This window comes from Lissotriton vulgaris, chromosome 2_1 (assembly GCF_964263255.1).
Source record: "Lissotriton vulgaris chromosome 2_1, aLisVul1.2, whole genome shotgun sequence".
Lineage (NCBI taxonomy): Eukaryota > Metazoa > Chordata > Amphibia > Caudata > Salamandridae > Lissotriton > Lissotriton vulgaris.
The window spans coordinates 668,135,583-668,154,841 of NC_141687.1; the positions used below are offsets into that span (position 1 = coordinate 668,135,583).

The window sequence follows — 19,259 nt, forward strand, 5'->3', positions numbered from 1 at the left end:
TACTCATGTGCCTCTATCACGAATATGACCGTACCAACTCTTGGTGATAGTCCATTTTCTATAATGTGGGTTTTGGGGGGAAAATCGGAAAAGGGTGCTGTCGCAGGATGTGTCGTTCCCCCCTCCCCCCTGCAAATGGTATACACCAAGGGTTTGTGGTGCTGCAATCACCATCTTCCCAGCTTCCAGGAACAGGCAGACCTTTGTAAAATAACCTAATTTTTCAACATTTTCCTATTTTCTATGCTTCCAACCAGATTCAAGTTAGTGGTAGCAATGGGTGTGAAACCGATGGTAGATGTAATTTTGATGTTTTAGGGCGCCATTAAACCAGAGCAGGTGCTCTTGGTAAGTTAGTGGGATTTCAAAGTCCTCGAAAGGTGTGTATATATCCGGAGGTTCCTCTATTTTGTAATAGTGGAAATCTTTTGTCACAGCGTGTGCTGCTGGAAAATGTATCCATGTGTAGAACACCTCTGTCTGCCGATACTCATGTGCCTCTATCACGAATATGACCGTACCAACTCTTGGTGATAGTCCATTTTCTATAATGTGGGTTTTGGGGGGAAAATCGGAAAAGGGTGCTGTCGCAGGATGTGTCGTTCCCCCCTCCCCCCTGCAAATGGTATACACCAAGGGTTTGTGGTGCTGCAATCACCATCTTCCCAGCTTCCAGGAACAGGCAGACCTTTGTAAAATAACCTAATTTTTCAACATTTTCCTATTTTCTATGCTTCCAACCAGATTCAAGTTAGTGGTAGCAATGGGTGTGAAACCGATGGTAGATTCCTCAAAGCTATGCAAGTAGACACAATTCTGAACTCAGCAAGGGGTCATTGGTGTAGATCCTTTAAGGTGTTACTATATAAAGTAACAGTTGAAATAAAAAATATTGAAACTGAGTTGGAAAAAAACAGCAATTTGTGCTGACATTTTCACCTGTAACTTCTAACAATGGTAGATTTTAAAAAGCAATACACCATGCCAAGCTTTCTCTCGTCTACCCCACCTAACACATATACAGCAACACAGCAATTCTCTTTTAACAGCCTCTCATCAATTGGACAATTTAGAACCGTACTACATGATCCATATGCTGCACCATAACCTCTAACTCATACACCTTTAACCCTAAACAGACACAAACCAAATAAGCAATGTGCCACACCTCCCAACTTCACTTCTCCATGTCTACTGCACAACAAGGATACACTACAAAAACAACAGCACGCCAACTCACTCTCAACCACTGTCTCCACCATCTACACAGGCAGACCCATCAAAATGCCTTCTTAGCCTGCTGGACGACGAACACGATACAGACAAGCTACACAATTGCTATCCTCATACAGCTAATAGTAACACTAGGGACACTCCTGCTGCAAGGCCACAAAATACTGCTCACTCTTCTACAAATCAAAGTCACGGTATCGCCAAAGTATATTCTCTAAACTGTCTACTCTTCATAACTGAATCATGGCTGGGATATTTGTCTCCAGTCCTGCATAAAGCTGTTCCACTATGGGCTATCAAACATTCACCAAAAATTGTATGGGCAAAAAAGGAGGTGGCCTAGCTGTTGTGTTCAGACAAATATTACACATCACTAAAGTAGACGACATCTTCATTAAAGATTGTGAGGACCTTTTCACCAGATGCAATCCTACATCATCTTCCTCCTGGTAATTCCTGCTCCTTTACAGACCTCCACCTAGCAATGCAACATTCCCAGACACACTTCTAGATAAGGTTTCAAACCGGAAAGAGCGATCTGCCACGCTCTTTGGCTAGTGGTCATGCCACATCCGGTGCTGACCGCCGCGTTTGCTCGAAGTGGAGCAGTGGAATCCCTCATCAGGCTGCAGATACGAAGCTGCGGGTGCTGTCGAGGTCATAGGAATTACAGGAAGCAGTCTCATTTTTCGCTGTGTATTGATAGAGTATGGATAGAGACAGAGTCGGGCTGAGGTGGGCTCGTACTCTCACTATTTCATGCCGCCACTTCTGGCATTCCCTACTGCGGCGCAACATCCACTTAGTTCTTGCTATTAAGCCTCAAGAGTGCTGGCTGCCTCCACATATTTTTTCACCCGGGGCTATGGAGCACTTGTGGAGAGGAGAAAATCCATTCAGATCTAGGCTCCTGCTACAGATGTCATACAGTCCTGCTACTATGACCTCAGAAGCTGCTTCGAGTTACAATCTGCCTGGGACTGGACTTAGCAGTTCAGACGGTGAGGTAGGAGGTGGTTTATTTTTTGGTGCATTTTTGGGGGAGATCTGCTGGAAGCTGGCTTGAAAGCACTATATATCTCCAGTTCTTAGTGTGGGCAGCGAGCCAGATTAGTAGCGGAGGTAGCCCCTCGTAGGTTTTGAGTGCAGTTTGCTACCCCTCTGCTCACAGCCCCTCTCTGTTACCCTCTAGTGCTTTAGAGCAGCAGTCTGATACAAGTTTCAACCTAGTCATGTGCAGGCATTATGAAGCGGCTGACTGCACGTGGTGGGCCAGCCAAGAATCCCAAGACTAACAAAGCACCGAAAAAACAGGGTGACTAAAAACAGATGGAAACATTAAGCCCATTAGGCCCAGAGAATCTGGAAGCCAATACAGGGAAGAGTAACAAGAGTCCTAATCTCAGCGTCTCGCGCTACAGACTCCTGGCCTCACCTCAGTCGGGAGAGGCAGGCTGCTCGCCGAGTCAAGACAAGGAGCTCTCAAATTTCTAGAAAGACCTTCTTTGCAGGAGGTTGTAGCTTGAGTTAATAGTTGCTCTCCAGAGGCACCAGTGATACTACTAACCAATAACTTCGGATCCAAACCCTCATATCCGCTGTTTGGGCAGAAAGTGGTATAGATAGCAGCACAGGTAGTGGCTGAACCTCCGGCAGAGGTCCAAGATGTACAACTGCTAGCTAAATTTCTTCCATCGAGTCCATTGCCCAAGGCAAGCAATGTCTCCATGTTTGGAACCAATGCACAGGACATTTCTAAGGGGCATCCATAATCTCGAAAATAAATTTCTAACCCAAGAGTACAAGGCAAAGAAAATGTACAATTGGAGTGAGGGAGAAATAAGGAATGCCTGACAAAAGAAGTCATAGATAACCTCCAATCACAAGTAACACTGAGCGAAATTTTGCAGGAAATAAGGCAATTAAGGAATGCACAGAAAAAAGCCCACAAAGAAGTCAAGGGCTAGCTAGAAAAGATCAATGAAAATATCTCGCAGCTAAAGGAGAAACTAGCCCTTGCACAGCAGTGAATCTCTGATCTCGAGGACGTCCAGAAAAAACTTGAACCTTGGTCAATCAAAACATTATAGTGAGCTCGAGGAAATCCAGATTAAGTTCAAAGAGTTTGAGAACAGATCAAGGAGGCCAAAATTTAGTTTTGTGGGTATCCCGCATGGACAGAAAACTGGGCAAGAGCCCATTGAATTTGTTTCAGATCTCATTCAAAAGTATGAGATCCCAGGTGAACAGTCCAGTAGTGACTTTCACTTGATCATGAGAGCTCATTGTGTCCCAGTCCATCAACAGCCTAACACCAAATATCCACGCACATTCCTTGTCAATTTTGGCGACTATTGTATAAAGGAGTCCATTCTAGCTGCCGACAACAAAATGAAGGGATTTCAAACAGAAGATACATTTAGGTTTAACATCTATTCCGACATGTCCGCTGCAGCTGAAAGACGATGACGTGATTTCAGAACAAAGCTGAATGAATTAAAGAATCAATTATCCCAGGCATCTGTAGTCCAAATACGTGATGCACAGACATAATATCGACTCCAAAATATCGTTTGGACATAATATCGAATAGTAAATATAGACTGGACAAAATATCGACAGGACAGAATATTGATAACCAAAATATCGTTTTTAAGGTAAGTGATTTAATATCGACTGATAAAAATATAGAAAGTTAAAATATCGAAGTATATAATATAGATAGTTAAAAATATCGATTTTTTTATAATATCTAATTTTTTATAGTGTATTTTTATGTTATAATATGTGTGAAAAGTGTGTATTTATGTTATAATTAATTTTAATTAATGAATTTTGTTTTTATAATTATTGCGTAATTTAATTCTGTAGCGAGTTGTGGGTTTATAGGGGAATAGGGTGGGAAGTAATTTAATTATAATTAATTACCTATGTAAATTTATTTATTGATAGTAATTTTTAATGAATTTATATCTGTTAATTAATTAAATTTTAATTGGTAATTAATTTTAATTAATTGATTAATTGGTAATGATGTAAATTTTACTAATTTATTTTCTGTAGCGGGTTGTGGGTTTATAGGGGAATAGGGTGGGAAGTAATTTATTAATAATTAATTAAATAATTTAATTTATTTAAATTTATTTAATTGGAAATATTTGTTAAATAATTTTTAATTATTAAATAATTAATTGTTAATTTTGAATTAATTTGTATTAATAGGTGATCAATTGAAAAAATTATTGTTAATTATTAATTGTAATATATTAATTATTATAATATATAAATTTGTTATTTATTTTTAATTAATTATTAATAGACATTCATTTTTAAATTATTAAATAATATATGAAGTATTTACTTTCCCTAATGTTGTATTCTCTGGAGTGGGAATAGTAATTTAACCCTTACGCTATCCAACGTTTTCCCTACTGTTGCACCCACTGGAGTGGAAATAGTAATTTTAACCCCTACGCTATCCAACGCTTTCCCTACTGTTGCACTCTTTGAGTGGGAATAGTAATTTTAACCCCTACGCTATCCAACGCTTTCCCTACTGTTGCACTCTTTGGAGTGGGAATAGTAATTTTAACCCCTACGCTATCCAACGCTTTCCCTACTGTTGCACCCACTGGAGTGGGAATAGTAATTTTAACCCCTAGGCTATCCAACGCTTTCCCTACTGTTGCACTCTTTGGAGTGGGAATAGTAATTTTAACCCCTACGCTATCCAACGCTTTCCCTACTGTTGCACCCACTGGAGTGGGAATAGTAATTTTAACCCCTACGCTATCCAACGCTTTCCCTATTGTTGCACTCTTTGGAGTGGGAATAGTAATTTTAGCCCCTACGCTATCCAACGCTTTCCCTACTGTTGCACCCACTGAAGTGGGAATAGTAATTTTTACCCCTACGCTATCCAATGCTTTCCCTACTGTTGCACTCTTTGGACGGGGAATAGTAATTTTTACCCTTACGCTATCCAACGCTTTCCCTACTGTTGCACTCTTTGGAGTGGGAATAGTAATTTTTACCCTTACGCTATCCAACGCTTTCCCTACTGTTGCACCCACTGGAGTGGGAATAGTAAATTTTACCTCTACGGTATCCAACGTTTTCCCTACTGTTGCACCCGCTGGAGTGGGAATAGTAATTTTAACCCCTACGCTATCCAACGCTTTCCCTACTGTTGCACCCACTGGAGTGGGAATAGTAATTTTAACCCCTACGCTATCCTACGCTTTCCCTATTGTAGCACGCTTTGGAGTTGGAATAGTAATTTTAACCCCTACGCTATCCAACGCTTTCCCTACTGTTGCACCCACTGGAGTGGGAATAGTAATTTTTACCCCTACGCTATCCAATGCTTTCCCTACTGTTGCACTATTTGGAGTGGAAATAGTAATTTTTACCCTTACGCTCTCCAACACTTTCCCTACTGTTGCACTCTTTGGAGTGGGAATAGTAATTTTTACCCTTACGCTATCCAACGCTTTCCCTACTGTTGCACCCACTGGAGTGGGAATAGTAAATTTTACCTCTACGCTATCCAACGTTTTCCCTAGTGTTGCACCCACTGGAGTGGGAATAGTAATTTTAACCCCTACGCTATCCAACGCTTTCCCTATGCTTGCACTCTTTGGAGTGGGAATAGTAATTGGTACACTTTTGTTATTGTACGTTAATAATATTGGCTATTATTTAATTATGTTTTGTTACTATATATATATGTTTTAACAAATATGAAATAAAAAATGTTTTACTTTCATTAATTATTTAATTATTATAAGTTAATTTAAGTATTTTTAAGTATATATTAGTAATACATTTTTAATATTAATTTAATTTAACATTGTTTTTAGTAAAGTCGATATTTTTCAAAAATATATTTCAGTAAACGATATTTTTAACTTGATATTTTTGTACTTACTTGTTTGTAGATAGAAACTCGATATTTTGACTGTCGATATTTTTTCAACGATATTCTTGATGGTCGATATTCTGTCCCTCAATATTATTTCAGTGATCCCAAATACGTGTCAAAGGACAGTTTCAAATTCTTCAAATTCAGTGGAACAGGTGAAAGAGACTCTCCAACAAAAAAACTGAAATAGTAATTGGGGAGGCGGGGGGTGAGGCTGGGATGAGGATGTAAAATGTAAGTTGATTTTTTTTTTGTTGACGGCGAATCAAGTTATGGTGGTCACTATTGATGTGATGACACAAGTGCCAAACCAAGGCCCGACAGCTTTAACATCACAGGGAGGGGAGCGAGACGGGCTCTCCCCTCCATATTTGGGGTGCACTCTGGGTTTTCAGGGGACACAACCAGGGTGGTGGGGGGAGCACTTTTTAGGTGGTAAAATGAGCAGATGGAAGGAAATCAGAAAACAATTACTGGATTTTATAAAACAAAACATAAGTGAAGTGAAGAAGAAGGGTGACGAAGCGAAGTGCAAGGAAAAAAAGTCTTTCTTTTTAAATGTGCCTATCTTTAGAAAGTACTATTCGGATTTTGTCATGCAATATTAATGGGATAGCCAATAAGTGAAAATATGCTAGTGTGATGAGCGGGCTAGCTTCCCTTACACCTGCTGTTATCTATTTTCAAGAGACCCATTTAAAGAGTAATACACCAAAATTGCGAATCCCACATTTGTGCTCACATGCATTTTTGTGTCAGCAAGTTCTGCAGTTTGGGGAGTCACCATATATTTAAGTAGAAAAGTCGACTGGTAGGTGAGAAAAGACATTTGAGACATACATGGGAGGTGGCTATAGCTCAAAGTATTAATTAACGGGCAAAATGTTAATTTTATAAACTACTATGGTCCTATTAGTGACAAAACAGATACCCTTGTCAGGATTTTCAATCTTGCTCTCGGAGCTGTAGGTCCTTTGATTTGCTGGGGAGACTTACATTTTATACAACATCTTGTTAAAGCCACCTCCAACAAAAACAAAAAGCAGCTCAAGACCAAAAGCAAAAATATATTAGAAGTATTAAAGGCCAGCTTCCAGCTGAATGAACCCTGGAGAGAGGATTACCCAGAAGGTAGACAGTTTACATGTTCTTTGTTCAAATTTAACCACATCAATGCTAGCGTTATTTTCCTGCTGTGCTGACTTCTCAGGATTACCATTGTTCATGACGAGCTCAGCTCGTCATGAGTGTACGGAGGTATACATCATGACGAGCTGAGCTCGTCATGAGTGTCCAAGGAGTTAAAACTGGGTCACAAATTGATTTTTTTCTGATATTGAAATCATTAAACAGGGACTAAACAGAGATCCTATCCAATGCATTTTCAGGTCAGTCCCTTGTTTCTTTAGAGGTTGAAATTCGCCCAAAAGATAGTGATGGATCTAGATGGCAATTTGATAGATCCTTGCTGTCAGATCCTGACTGGGTGGAGGAGACAAAGCTGGTTATTTTAGAGTTTTTTTACCCTCAATTCCATACAGCTCGGTTATTCTCTACTTGGGAGGCATTTTAAAGCAACCTTAAGGGGAAGGATCATGACAATATAATCAAGAAAACATAAGGAACGTATTAAGCAGATAGCAGGCCACTCTGGAAAATGCAGTTAGAATAAGGGAAAAAAAATAATGGGCACGAGATAGAGCCAGGATCAATTGCCACTGCAAAACAAAATCTTTGGGGCTTCTTTACTCTTGAAGAAATCAAAAAGTCAAGCATTCACCAACAAAAAATATTTGAGGAGAATCAACACATCAGCAATTTTCTTACCTGGTCAACTGACTAAACAAAGAGAAGGAATTAGTAATTTCTTTAGAACACCCAATCACAGGCCAGAACATTACAGACCAGGATGAAATAAAAAAAAATTCAACATTATTCTAAAATTTACCAGTCAATATACAGTACCTGAGAGCCTTATCAGTCAGTACTACACCTCATTGACTTTGCCTCTTCTATGTGAATCGAATCATTAGGCGATGTTGCAGCCAATAACTCTCTAGGGCATTCAATTTAAAGCTTGTTGAATCTTCAATGCAAAAGCTTGCAGTAATGATGGGCTACCTACATAATTTTTCTAAACATTTTCAAATGAACTTCTTCCATTTTTAGTTGCTCTATTTCATTTTATTAAAAGTGGGGGCAAGATCCACTCGACCTTTTCAGAAGCAATTATAGTATCATTTCTTAAAAAGTATAAGAACCCAAAATCTCTGCATTCCTACAAGCCAATTAGCCTGCTTAATACAGACTATAAATTACAAATGAAGTTTTGTGCGATCCGTGTTTCTCCAGCAGCACAACAAATATTACATCCACATCAGACTGGATTTGTTGTAGGGCGTTTAAGGTCTTCCAATACTAAGTTTCTGATCCAGGCCACAGATTATTTTTTAGTAAATCAGGTAATGATGATGATCGATGCAGAGAAGGCATTCAATCTGGTAAATTGGGTCAACCTTTTTTTCTGCTTAGGAAAATTCGGTCTCCCCGGTGATTTCAATGCTAACCAACTAATATAACGGCACCCAAGCAAAGCTGGTGGTTAATTCCAGGGTAGCAGGTCTAATTAAGATCAAAAGAGGCACACGTCATGGGTGCCCCCTTTTCCCCGCTTTTATTATTTTTTTTATAGAACCACTTGCAATACAAATTCGCATTCGGGCAAATTTAAAAGCTTCAATGCTGGGGAGGGCAAAAAAACTGACAGAAAAGGAGGTTTACAAGAAAGAGGTTTGAGCTCACTCACTCTCCTGGCAGAGGTGATGGCAACCAGGAAAGTAGTCTTCAAAGTTAACAGACGAAAAGGACAGTTGTGAAGAGGCTCAAAGGGAACGCACGTTAAATATGTGAGAACCAGGTTCAAATCCCACTGAGGCATTACGAAGGGAATAGGCGGAAAAGGATGAGTAATGCTTTGAGGAATCTATTTACAACAGGGGACTTGAAAAGAGAGGGCTGATCAGGAAGCCTAAGAAAGGCTGAAATAGCAGAAAGGTAGCCCTTGATAGTGCCCAGAGCAGAACACTGGCGGGCCAGAGAAAGAAGGAACAAAAGGAATTCTGAAAGAGGCAGAAAGGGGATCCACAGCCTTTGCTGTGCACCATGCCACAAAGTTGTTCCACCTGCAGGCGTATACCAACTTAGTGGAGGGACGCCTAGCTGCCAGAATGGCATCACAGACTTCAGGAGGCAAGTTGAAAGGAATCAACTTTCGGCACTCAATCTCCATGCAAAGAGGTGGAGACTGGAGAGGTTCAGGTGGAGGACCGTCCCCTGCTGCTGCGACAGAAGATTCTCCTGAAGAGGCAGACGGATCGTGGGAATCATGGTCATACTGAGTAGCTCGGGATACCAAACTCTCTGTGCCCAGTCTGGAGCCATAAGAATAGCTTGGGCCCCGTCGAGCTTGATCTTCTTCAGCACTCCGGGCAAAAGAGGCATAGGCGGAAAGACGTACAACAGACCGCGACTCCACTCGCGACGAAAACTGCTGCATAGCGGCTGGCGCCTTGGAAATTCCAGCGCGCAGAACTGCTGACAGTGCACGTTCTTTTCGGCGGCGAATAGATCTAACAAACGCTCTTCCCACCGTTGACAGAGACCTTGCGCCACCTCCGAGTGAAGACGCCATTCGTGATCCATCATGCACCGGCAGCTGAGTTTGTCCGCTCTGGCGTTCAGTGAACCTGCCAGGTGATAAACCACCAGGAAAATGCCCTTATTGTCCAGACATGTCCAGAGGTGCAGAGCCGCCTAACATAGGGAGGTCTCTGATCTCCGCCTCTCCCATGTGGCCTCCCCATCCCACGAGGGATGCATCCGTCACCACTGTGTGCTCCGGTTGAGGAAGGGAGAGGGATCTGCCATTGACCCAATGCCGGTTCGTGAGCTACCACTGCAATTGTTGTGCAGTGCCCTGCAAGATCTGGGTGTAATCTGACAGGTTCCCTTGATGCTGCGCCCACTGGAACTTCAGGTTCCACTGAAGAGCCTGCATATGCCAACTGGCATGATTGATCAACAGTATGAAGGAGGCCATGAGGCCCAGCAGCCTCAGGGTCATTCTGACCGAAACCCAGGACAAGGGCTGAAAGATCGGAATCATAGCTCGGATGTGCCGGACTCGCTGTTTAGGAGGATAGACCAGAAACTGCGCCGTGTCCAGAACCGCTCCTATGAAAAGGAGCTTCTGAGAGGGAATCAGGTGTGACTTTGGCACATTGATGGAGAACCCCAGCAAATGCAGGAGGTTGGCCGTAGTCTGGAGGTGGGAGACGACTGTCCGGGGCGAGCCTGCCTTCAACAGCCAGTCGTCGAGATAGGGGAAGACTAGAACCCATGATCTGCACAGATGAGCTGCGACCACGGCCATCACTTTCGTGAACACCCGAGGGGCACTGCTTAGGCCATAGGGGAGCAAGGTAAACAAAGTGCTTGTGGCCTACCATAAACCACAGGTAACTCCGGTGGGCCGGTAGGACGGGATTGTGAAAATATGCACTACCATCCAGTCTCCAGGGTTGAGGGCAGACAAGACCTGAGCCAGAATTAACTTCTTGAAATTCTTCTTCCAGAGGAAGCGATTGACGTCCCTGCGGTCCAAGATAGGACACAGGCCCTTGTCCTTCTGTGGCACTAGAAAGTAGTAGGAGTAACAACCACGTCCCACTTCTGGCGCAGGAGCGCGCTCGAGGGCCCCCTTGGCCAAGAGGGCAGCGACTTCCTGTTTAAGAAAAGCCAAGTGATCCCTGGCATGCGGTGGTACTGGGGTAGCATGGCTAGAGGGGTTGTCTCGAAGGGGATGGAGTACCCCCTTTGGACTATTTGTACAACCAACCTGTCCAAAGTGAAGGTGAGCCAGTGGGGGAGGTGATGGCGAATCTTGCCACCCACTGGCATTTGATGGGCCTGAAAAAACAGACTACGAATGTTTGGAAAGCAAAACGAAAGGGGATGATGGATGGAATGTTGAACATTGCAAGCACTCACCCCCATTCAACTGATCTGGGTTTAATCCATCATCATTCTTTAGCTCACTCCGTCACCCCTGTTCAGACATGGCCATATGCAAATCAGTCTGACCCTGTGCCGCATGGGAGCACTCCAGCCGGAACTGCCAAACCATGTCTTCCCTGGACCGGAACTAGCATCCTGGGAGCGGTTTCTGGCTAATCAGCAGTCATCAGCCAGGCTAGCTTGAATCCAGTGGCAAAGTGAGCAAGGGACCCAAGTCTGGACATACCCTGCCAACTTAGGGCAAACAAAGCAAAACCAAAGGGGATGATGGAAGAAGTGTTGAACATTGCAAGCACTCACCCCCAGTCAACTGATCTGGGTTTAATCCATCATCATTCTTTAGCTCACTCTGCCACCCAAGTTCAGAAATAGCCATATGCAAATCAGTCTGACCCTGTGTCTCATGGGAACAGTCCAGCCCGAACTGCCAAGCCTTGCCCTCCCTGGACCCGAAACACGCATCCTGGGACCGGTTTCTGGCTAATCAGCCATCATCAGTCAGGCTAGCTTGAATCCAGTGGCAAAGTGAGCAAGGGACCCACGTCTGGGCATACCCTGCCAACTTAGGGCAAACAAAGCAAAACCAAAGGGGATAATGGACAGAGTGTTGAACATTGCAAGCACTCACCCCCAGTCAACTGATCTGAGTTTAAGCCATCATCATTCTTTAGCTCACTCCGCCACCCCAGGTCAGACATGGCCATATGCAAATCAGTCTGACCCTGTGCCTCATGGGAAAGCCCGAAACCAATCCTAGGATGCTTGTTTCCAGTCCAGGGAGGACCTGGCTTGGCAGTTCGGGCTGGACTGTTCCTATAGCAAAGAAGACAATGGTCCTTGACATAGAAATTGACGGTTACAATAATTATAGGCAACACTGTGCACTATAATGACCACAGAAAAGTCCAGCCGGACTTATAATTTATTCAATAGTTAAGTATATTAATATGAAGAAAACAGTAAAACAGTGGGACACAATCCTGTATCCACAATGCTATACATACATTAAAACAATACAAACATATAGGGTGTTTCAGGCATGTAAAAAAGTGGAGCAAGAAGGAGAAACTCTACAATGCACTTGCTTCACATATGTGGGGAACAAAACAAATTAAGGCACATAATAGTGAACTAGTATTAAGCCCACATATCATGTCGACGGCGTTTCGATCCAGTCAGAGGTAGTGGATCATCATCAGGACAACTATTGTCTGCCTGAAATAAAGCCTGGTGAGTGGTAAGGGAGTATTCCGTTGAGGAATTGATGGGGAAATAATTACATCAGCGCGAGAATGGCAGGTCTGCTGCGCTGTGTCCGGTTGGTCGGGGAGGGCTGATTCACAGCTAGCTGCCACAGTTGGCTGAGGCGTGGACCTGTGTAGGGACAACCATGTATGAGAATAGGGATGGTTGGATTAAGGTTGGACCAAGGGAGCACAATGGAAAAGGGGCTTACCAACCACCCTGAATTGAAGGTGTGCGGTCGGAGGCCCGTTCAATTAGAAGGTAGATTGTGCATCAAGGTGGCGGCGATCTGGAATTTTGCGGAGGGTGAGGGGTAGGCTCCAATTGGGAGCGCGGTATAGTTGTGGGACTTCAAGGGACCAAGGATTGCGGCCGCTTCCTGATTGAACGGGCCTCCGACCGCACACCTTCAATTCAGGGTGGTTGGTAAGCCCCTTTTCCATATAGGGCACAGGGTCAAGACTGATTTGCATATGGCTGGGTTCAAACAGGAATGGCATGGTGAGGAAAAAAAAGATCGATTTAAGCCCAGATCTCTGTACTGGGGTGAATGTATAACATTGTTCTGCGTTCTGTCCATCAACTGCTGTTTTTGACTAGGAAGGTTTGGAGGCAGTGGTGGCCGGGGTGGATGTGGACTGACCCATCCGCTGGCCCCCTGACCCAGCTGGTCTCACTTCCGAGGCCACGCTGACACTGTTGTTGGGCAGGCCTGTGGCTCTGAAGGGATAGTGTTGGCCGCCCCTTCCATGGCCACAAAAGGAGAGAAAAGTAGAAGGCAGTGGAGGGCGTGTGGCGGAAAGGCCCAAGGACTTGGGCATAGCCCGCGAGTCCTTAAAGCGCTACAACACACTATCTGCTTTGTTGCGAATGCCATCAAAGTGCATGTCCATCAGAGAGTTTTGGACATCCCCAGAAAAACCAGTTGTCCGCAGCCAGGAGTAGCGACGGAGCGCCACTGTCGTGGAAATCGCTCAGCCCAGCGAGTCGGTGATGTCTAGGCTCTAGCTCTCCACTACTTAAGGAGCCCCTAGGAAGCAGGCTCGTGATTTAGAAAGCGTTTTGCCAGCATTGCACAGTATTCTACTCGCTCCCTTAGAAACGCTGCTTACTTTAGCTGATACTAGGAATTACCATCGTTTAAAATTGCATTTTAATTGCCGATTTTGAAAACTTTTAAAACTTGTCTAAATTGTTATTTCCACACTGTTAGCACTCAGCATACCTCCCCAGCTCCTTGCATTTATTTTAATGCCAACTGTACAATCGCAACTGACTTTATCTCTGATTTTGCCTCCCTCAATTTAATCTTGAAAAATACTGGACCCACGCATCGTGCAGGGCACTTATTGGATCCCATTTTCTCCAATATCCTGGATATGATTACATTCCCTGCCCTTCCCATCCCATGGTCTGATCACTTCCTAGTAAAATTTTCCATTCAAACTAATTTAGGTAAAAACGAAAATATATCAACTATTGCTCAATATATTAGGAAGTGAAAAAAGCTGGACATTAATACTTTAAATGCCTTTCTTGAAACTAATGGCCCATGTACAAAATCAGACATTAAAAGCCTTTCTCTTTCAGTACAGAATTGGCTCATGACAGCCATTGATTCTTGCCTACCTAAAACAAAATTAAGAGGCCATACCCGTCATCCTCCTGCCCCTTGGTTTAATGACACTCTAAAGGAAGAAAAAACTAAATGCAAAAGTGCGGAGCGCAATTGGCGGAAAACCTATTCCCTGGAAGCCAAACAAACTTATAAATCTAAATTGACGCACTATCAGATGTTATGTAGAAGAGCAAAAACAGACTATGTCTGTATGACAATTACGGAGGCGTTAAACAAATCAAAAACATTGTTTAATGTTGTAAAAGAGCTTGCAGGATCTAACACTGTTCAAAAACCACCCGATTTAAACAAAAAACAGTGTGATCAGTTAGCTTCCTTCTTTGTCAACAAAGTGGACAAAATTCATAAGGGCATAGAGCTCGCACAAAAAGATCAACACCAGCTTAATACGATCATTCCTGGTGATCCAATTATGGAAGTTGGCGATGCTTCCAAAGAGTTGGACTCTTGTGCCATTGACAAAAGACATGCAACCTTAGAATGTTGGCCACCGCTAAATGCTGACATGGTTGTCAATTTACTAAATACGATCAAATCCGGCTCACCGAAGGACCCCTTACCCTGCTCTGTCCTAAAACAATTGAATAGAAATGTATTGACGTCCATTACAGATCTACTTAATGCCTCTCTTCAGGAAGCATACGTTCCAGCAGAATGGAAGCATGCTATGGTCCACCCATTGTTGAAGAAGGCTGGAGCAGATCCAAATATGCCCTCCAACTTTAGACCAATATCCCTTCTGCCTATCTTTTCAAAAATCTTGGAAAAGCACGTGCATCAGGTGCTGTCGGAATTCATAAAAACACACGATCTCCTTCCTTTACAACAATCTGGATTCCGTGTAGGTTTTTCTACGGAAATGACGTTGCTTGGAGTGACAGAAAACATCCGCTCCATGATAGATAGAGGAGAAACTGTGGCACTCATATTATTAGACCTGAGTGCCGCGTTCGACACTGTTTCACATGTGGTGCTGTTACGAACACTCTCCTCCATAGGTATTCATGGCGCAGCCATAAATTGGATTGAGTCACTGTTAAGCAATCGTACGTTTCAAGTTTTTTCTCAGTCTGCCTGCTCTGAGACTTTACTTCTTAAACATGGAGTACCACAGGGCTCAATTTTAAGTCCACTGCTTTTTAATTTGTATATGAGTCCTCTTGCGAGATTAGTTGAGGAGACAGGTTTGAATATGTTTTCATATGCTGACGACTCACAGCTCCTTTTCTCTCTTTCTTCAGCCGAAAGTAACCATCCTTCCATGCTAAAATTAGGGTTAGGTAAGATCGCTGGATGGATGCAGGATAATTTTCTTAAGCTTAACGGCGAGAAAACGGAGCTAATTATTCTTGGAAAAAATAGAGAGGCCTGGGGACCACAACACTGGCCACCTGAAATGGGCCCTCTTCCTATACCTGTTTCACAGGCACGTAACTTGGGAGTCATCATTGACGAATCTTTAGATATGCACCAGCAAGCCGTTAAGACTTCTGCTACATGTTTTGCAGTCTTAAAATGGCTAAAGAAGATCTGCTGGATGCTCCTTGATGGCACCAAAAAAACTGTCATCAATGCCTTGATTACTTCAAGGCTAGATTATAGTAATGTGCTGTACCTAGGGGCAAAGAAAGCTACAATCAGAAGGCTGCAATTAGTACAAAATGCAGCGGCGAGACTTCTTTTCAAAATCCCTATGTCCTGCCCCACTACTAAATACATCCGTGACCTCCATTGGTTGAAAATTGAAAATAAGGATTAGGTTCTAATCCTTATGCTTTATGCACAAAATTTCAACTGGAACTGCTCCTAAATATCTGCGGAACCTTGTGCATCCTTACTTACCTTCGAGAGTCCTTAGATCAGCAACCGCTAACAATTTCATTATTCCCAAAATCAAATTATCACGGATGGGGGGAAGATCCTTTGCCTTCTTAGGCCCATCCCTCTGGAACAAGATGCCTCATTCCTTACGTTCGGAAGTCAGCCATGTGAAGTTTAGGAAAGCATTAAAAACGTGGCTTTTTAACATCTGATATTGACTGGCAAAATACGCATTTCTGAACTACTAGCGCCGGGAAACCCCTTGGTGGGTAGCTGTAGCGCTATACAAATTAAATAAATAAAATAAATAAACGGATAGTGAACTTGGCTGCATCCCTCTCTTCAGCAATAGCTTGAGAGAGCACTGTCGGGACCTCTTCCGGACATTGAGGCAGCACATGTGCCACTGTATCCCACATAGAGTGGGAATAAATGCCCAAAAGGCATGATGTGTTCACCGCACGCAGCCCTGAACTGGCGGAAGAAATTTTTTTTTTACCGAACTGCTGCAGTTTCTTGGATTCCCTGTCCGGAGGTGCGGTAGGGAATGCGCTCTGGGACGTAGAGGCTTGGACAACCAAGCTCTCAGGAGTGGGGTGTTCCTAGCCACAGGAGCCCAAGTGTTGGGCCTTGACCAAGTGCACAAAAGAACTTCTGAAAGCGCTTCGTTAAAAGGCAGTAGTGGCTCCATAAAGTTAGCTGCCGGCTGAATCATTTCTGTCAGGAGGATAGTCCTGACGGCCACTGTAGGGAGCCCAAGGCGCAGGGCCTCGGCCGCCCTATGCAACACCACTGCATAACTTGTAACCTCCTCCATAGGTGGAGTTAGTATGCCAAGGTCAGGAGAGGTAGCAAGACAACTGGCATCCCCCCACTCCTCTACCCAGTCCGGGTCAAGCTCACATTGTGCTATGAGAGGGTCCTCAGACCCCTCCCAGTCCTCCCCTTACTCCGAAGGCTAATGAACAGGCAGAAAATAAGAAGGCTAGACATAGGGAAGGAAATCCCCCGTCGGCATCGGAATCAGCATCGGAATCGGCATTGAGGGACGCCGGTGGGGGCTGAAACCGGGGTCGACCTCCTCTGGAGGGCTGGGTAACGACGGAGGTGGTACCAGTGGGGTTGACGTTGATGGAGGATTCACAAGGTCAACCGGCATCGACCAGGATCCGAGCCTAGATCCATGGGGATTCGGCGGCGCCAGAGCCGGAGCCGACGGTGATGCCGGAGCCGCTGGCAGTAAAGAGCCAGGACCACCAGTCGGGCCCACGAGGCCCGAAGGCGCACCGGCGGGGCCGAAGGCCCAAACAGGCGAGCCATGGCTGCCAGAAATTCCTGCAGCTGGGCGGGAGTCGCTGATGGCGGGAGTTGCTGCCGGCCTACCCGCTGAAGGGCGGGTAGGCTGGCAGCAACTGCGTAGGCTCCGCCGGAGCTGCGGATGAGACATCACCCGCACAATCAGCCGTGTTGCGCAACTAGCGAGGAGAAGTCGGAGAGCGATGGCGCTTCTTGGACTTCTTGGAATGCTTTGTCTTACCTGACCCCGAGTACGAAGACTTCGAACTCAACGAACGGTGGTGGCGGCTCCACAACTAGTCCCTCGACCTCCCACAGGACCAGGACCTTGAGCTGCATGGGAGGTCGACTGCCGGACTTCCAGCAACTTTTGGGACCGCTCCCGCAAAGTCTTCGGCGCCATCGCCCAGCAGTCGGAGCACGACTTGGGGTCGTGGTCGAACTCCAGGCAGTAAAGACAGACGCGGTGCGGGTACTTCACCGACATCATTCGATGACAGTCCCGCAGGACTTGAAGCTAGGCATCCCTGCTGCACCAGGATTCGATTGACTCAAAAAAAAGAGACAAAAAGCCTTGAAAAAACTCAGTCAAAAAGTAACTTAGGGGTACCGTACCGCTCCCTCCGGATCTGCGCTTGCTGGTGTGGAAAAAGAAAGAAGTGACGTCAGCGCGCGAGGACGGTGTCTAAGTAGGTTGCCGCGACGTCATCTCGGCGACCACAACACCAACGACAGACACAGAGCCGCACAACGCCACCTACCGATGCGCACGGAGACTGTGGATGAAAACATTCCGGATCCAGCCTGACGCTGTAGTGTAGTTCCTATTTCCCTTATAGGTTCTGCGCATTGGAATAACATACACGATATGCTTGGCATAGGACTGAGGTCTGTATGCCCCCATTATGTATATTAAACTTAATTACTGTGTACCAGCTAGCTCAGAGGCCACTAGAAACTACTTGAAGACAAGAAGGGAATAGCTTCTGGCAACCACATAACATAAAACCCACATCCCTCAGGATCATGGAAACAATATATTACTTTTCATTCAGTCACTCATCTCAGAGAAGTACATAGAAGAAACAGTTGGTGTGTTTACAATAAAATGTATTGCACAGTTGTTATTCTAGTACTGGTTATATGTGCTGCACAACTGTTGGACAGTAGCAGAGAATTATGGCCAGCAGTGCAGTTAAATAAAAAGGCTTTGTATAGTTCTACCATTTTGCAATAGTAATGAACAAATACATGAAATACAGAATGCATTAAGATAAAGCCTATACCCCTATGATGCCTAACTAGATGTACCTAAGTGTACCTAGCATGTGTGTAGGTCTTAGAGAGCAAAGAATCCCCCTAGGAGTTAGTCTAACCCCTTTACCTTAGTGGGACTTCATCCTGATCTTGAGCTGGACACCCACAGATGGGTGATGGACCTCTGCCAACTGGAGCTGTGGCATGACGCAGGTTGCAGTGCCTCGGGCAGAGTGTCGCCCTGGAAGTCTCTGTCTTCTCTGGTTTGCTTGGGCAAAGGGAGGTATACTTATACTGGAAAGGTGTCTTGGATTGAGGTAATGTTAGTCAGAGGAAGATGTGTCTTGGTCTGTTTCCAAGAATTTGTTGTGATGTAGGTTAGTCCCTGTTGGACATGGAGAGTACGTATTTAGGATGGACCGACTTCTGTGCACAGAGCACACAGTGATCAGATAAGGGGATAGCCTCTCTGTTGCTCGTTATTGTGAAATGAGGGCTAATCTAGGTCAAAGGGCCTGCCTGTCTCTGTGAAAGGGCCTGCTTGTCTCTGTGACACAAAGGATTTGTGCCTCTGAGACAGTACCTATGTTAAGGCCTCAATTTTGTTTATAACAACGCATGGGGGTAATTCTAAGGTAAGGAATCTATCACTACGTGTTTCTTTCAGATACAGAACTTTTGCTATTTAACGTTGCATTGGATGCTCTACCTCCATCACTACAGTCTCGCCCTAAGGCAAGGCTCCCAATCAGATACCTTGGCATATCC

General features: G+C 44.4%; 1 long non-coding RNA gene across 1 annotated transcript in view; it reads right to left on the bottom strand.

The window, feature by feature from the left end:
* LOC147730946 (uncharacterized) overlaps positions 1 to 18,798 on the bottom strand; it is an 85,491-nt gene extending 66,693 nt beyond the window's left edge. Inside the window, exon 1 of the long non-coding RNA XR_015308614.1 lies at positions 18,619 to 18,798. This is a non-coding gene — a long non-coding RNA (uncharacterized LOC147730946). The remainder of the gene's footprint in view (positions 1 to 18,618) is intronic.
* Between the last annotated feature and the right edge of the window lie 461 nt (positions 18,799 to 19,259).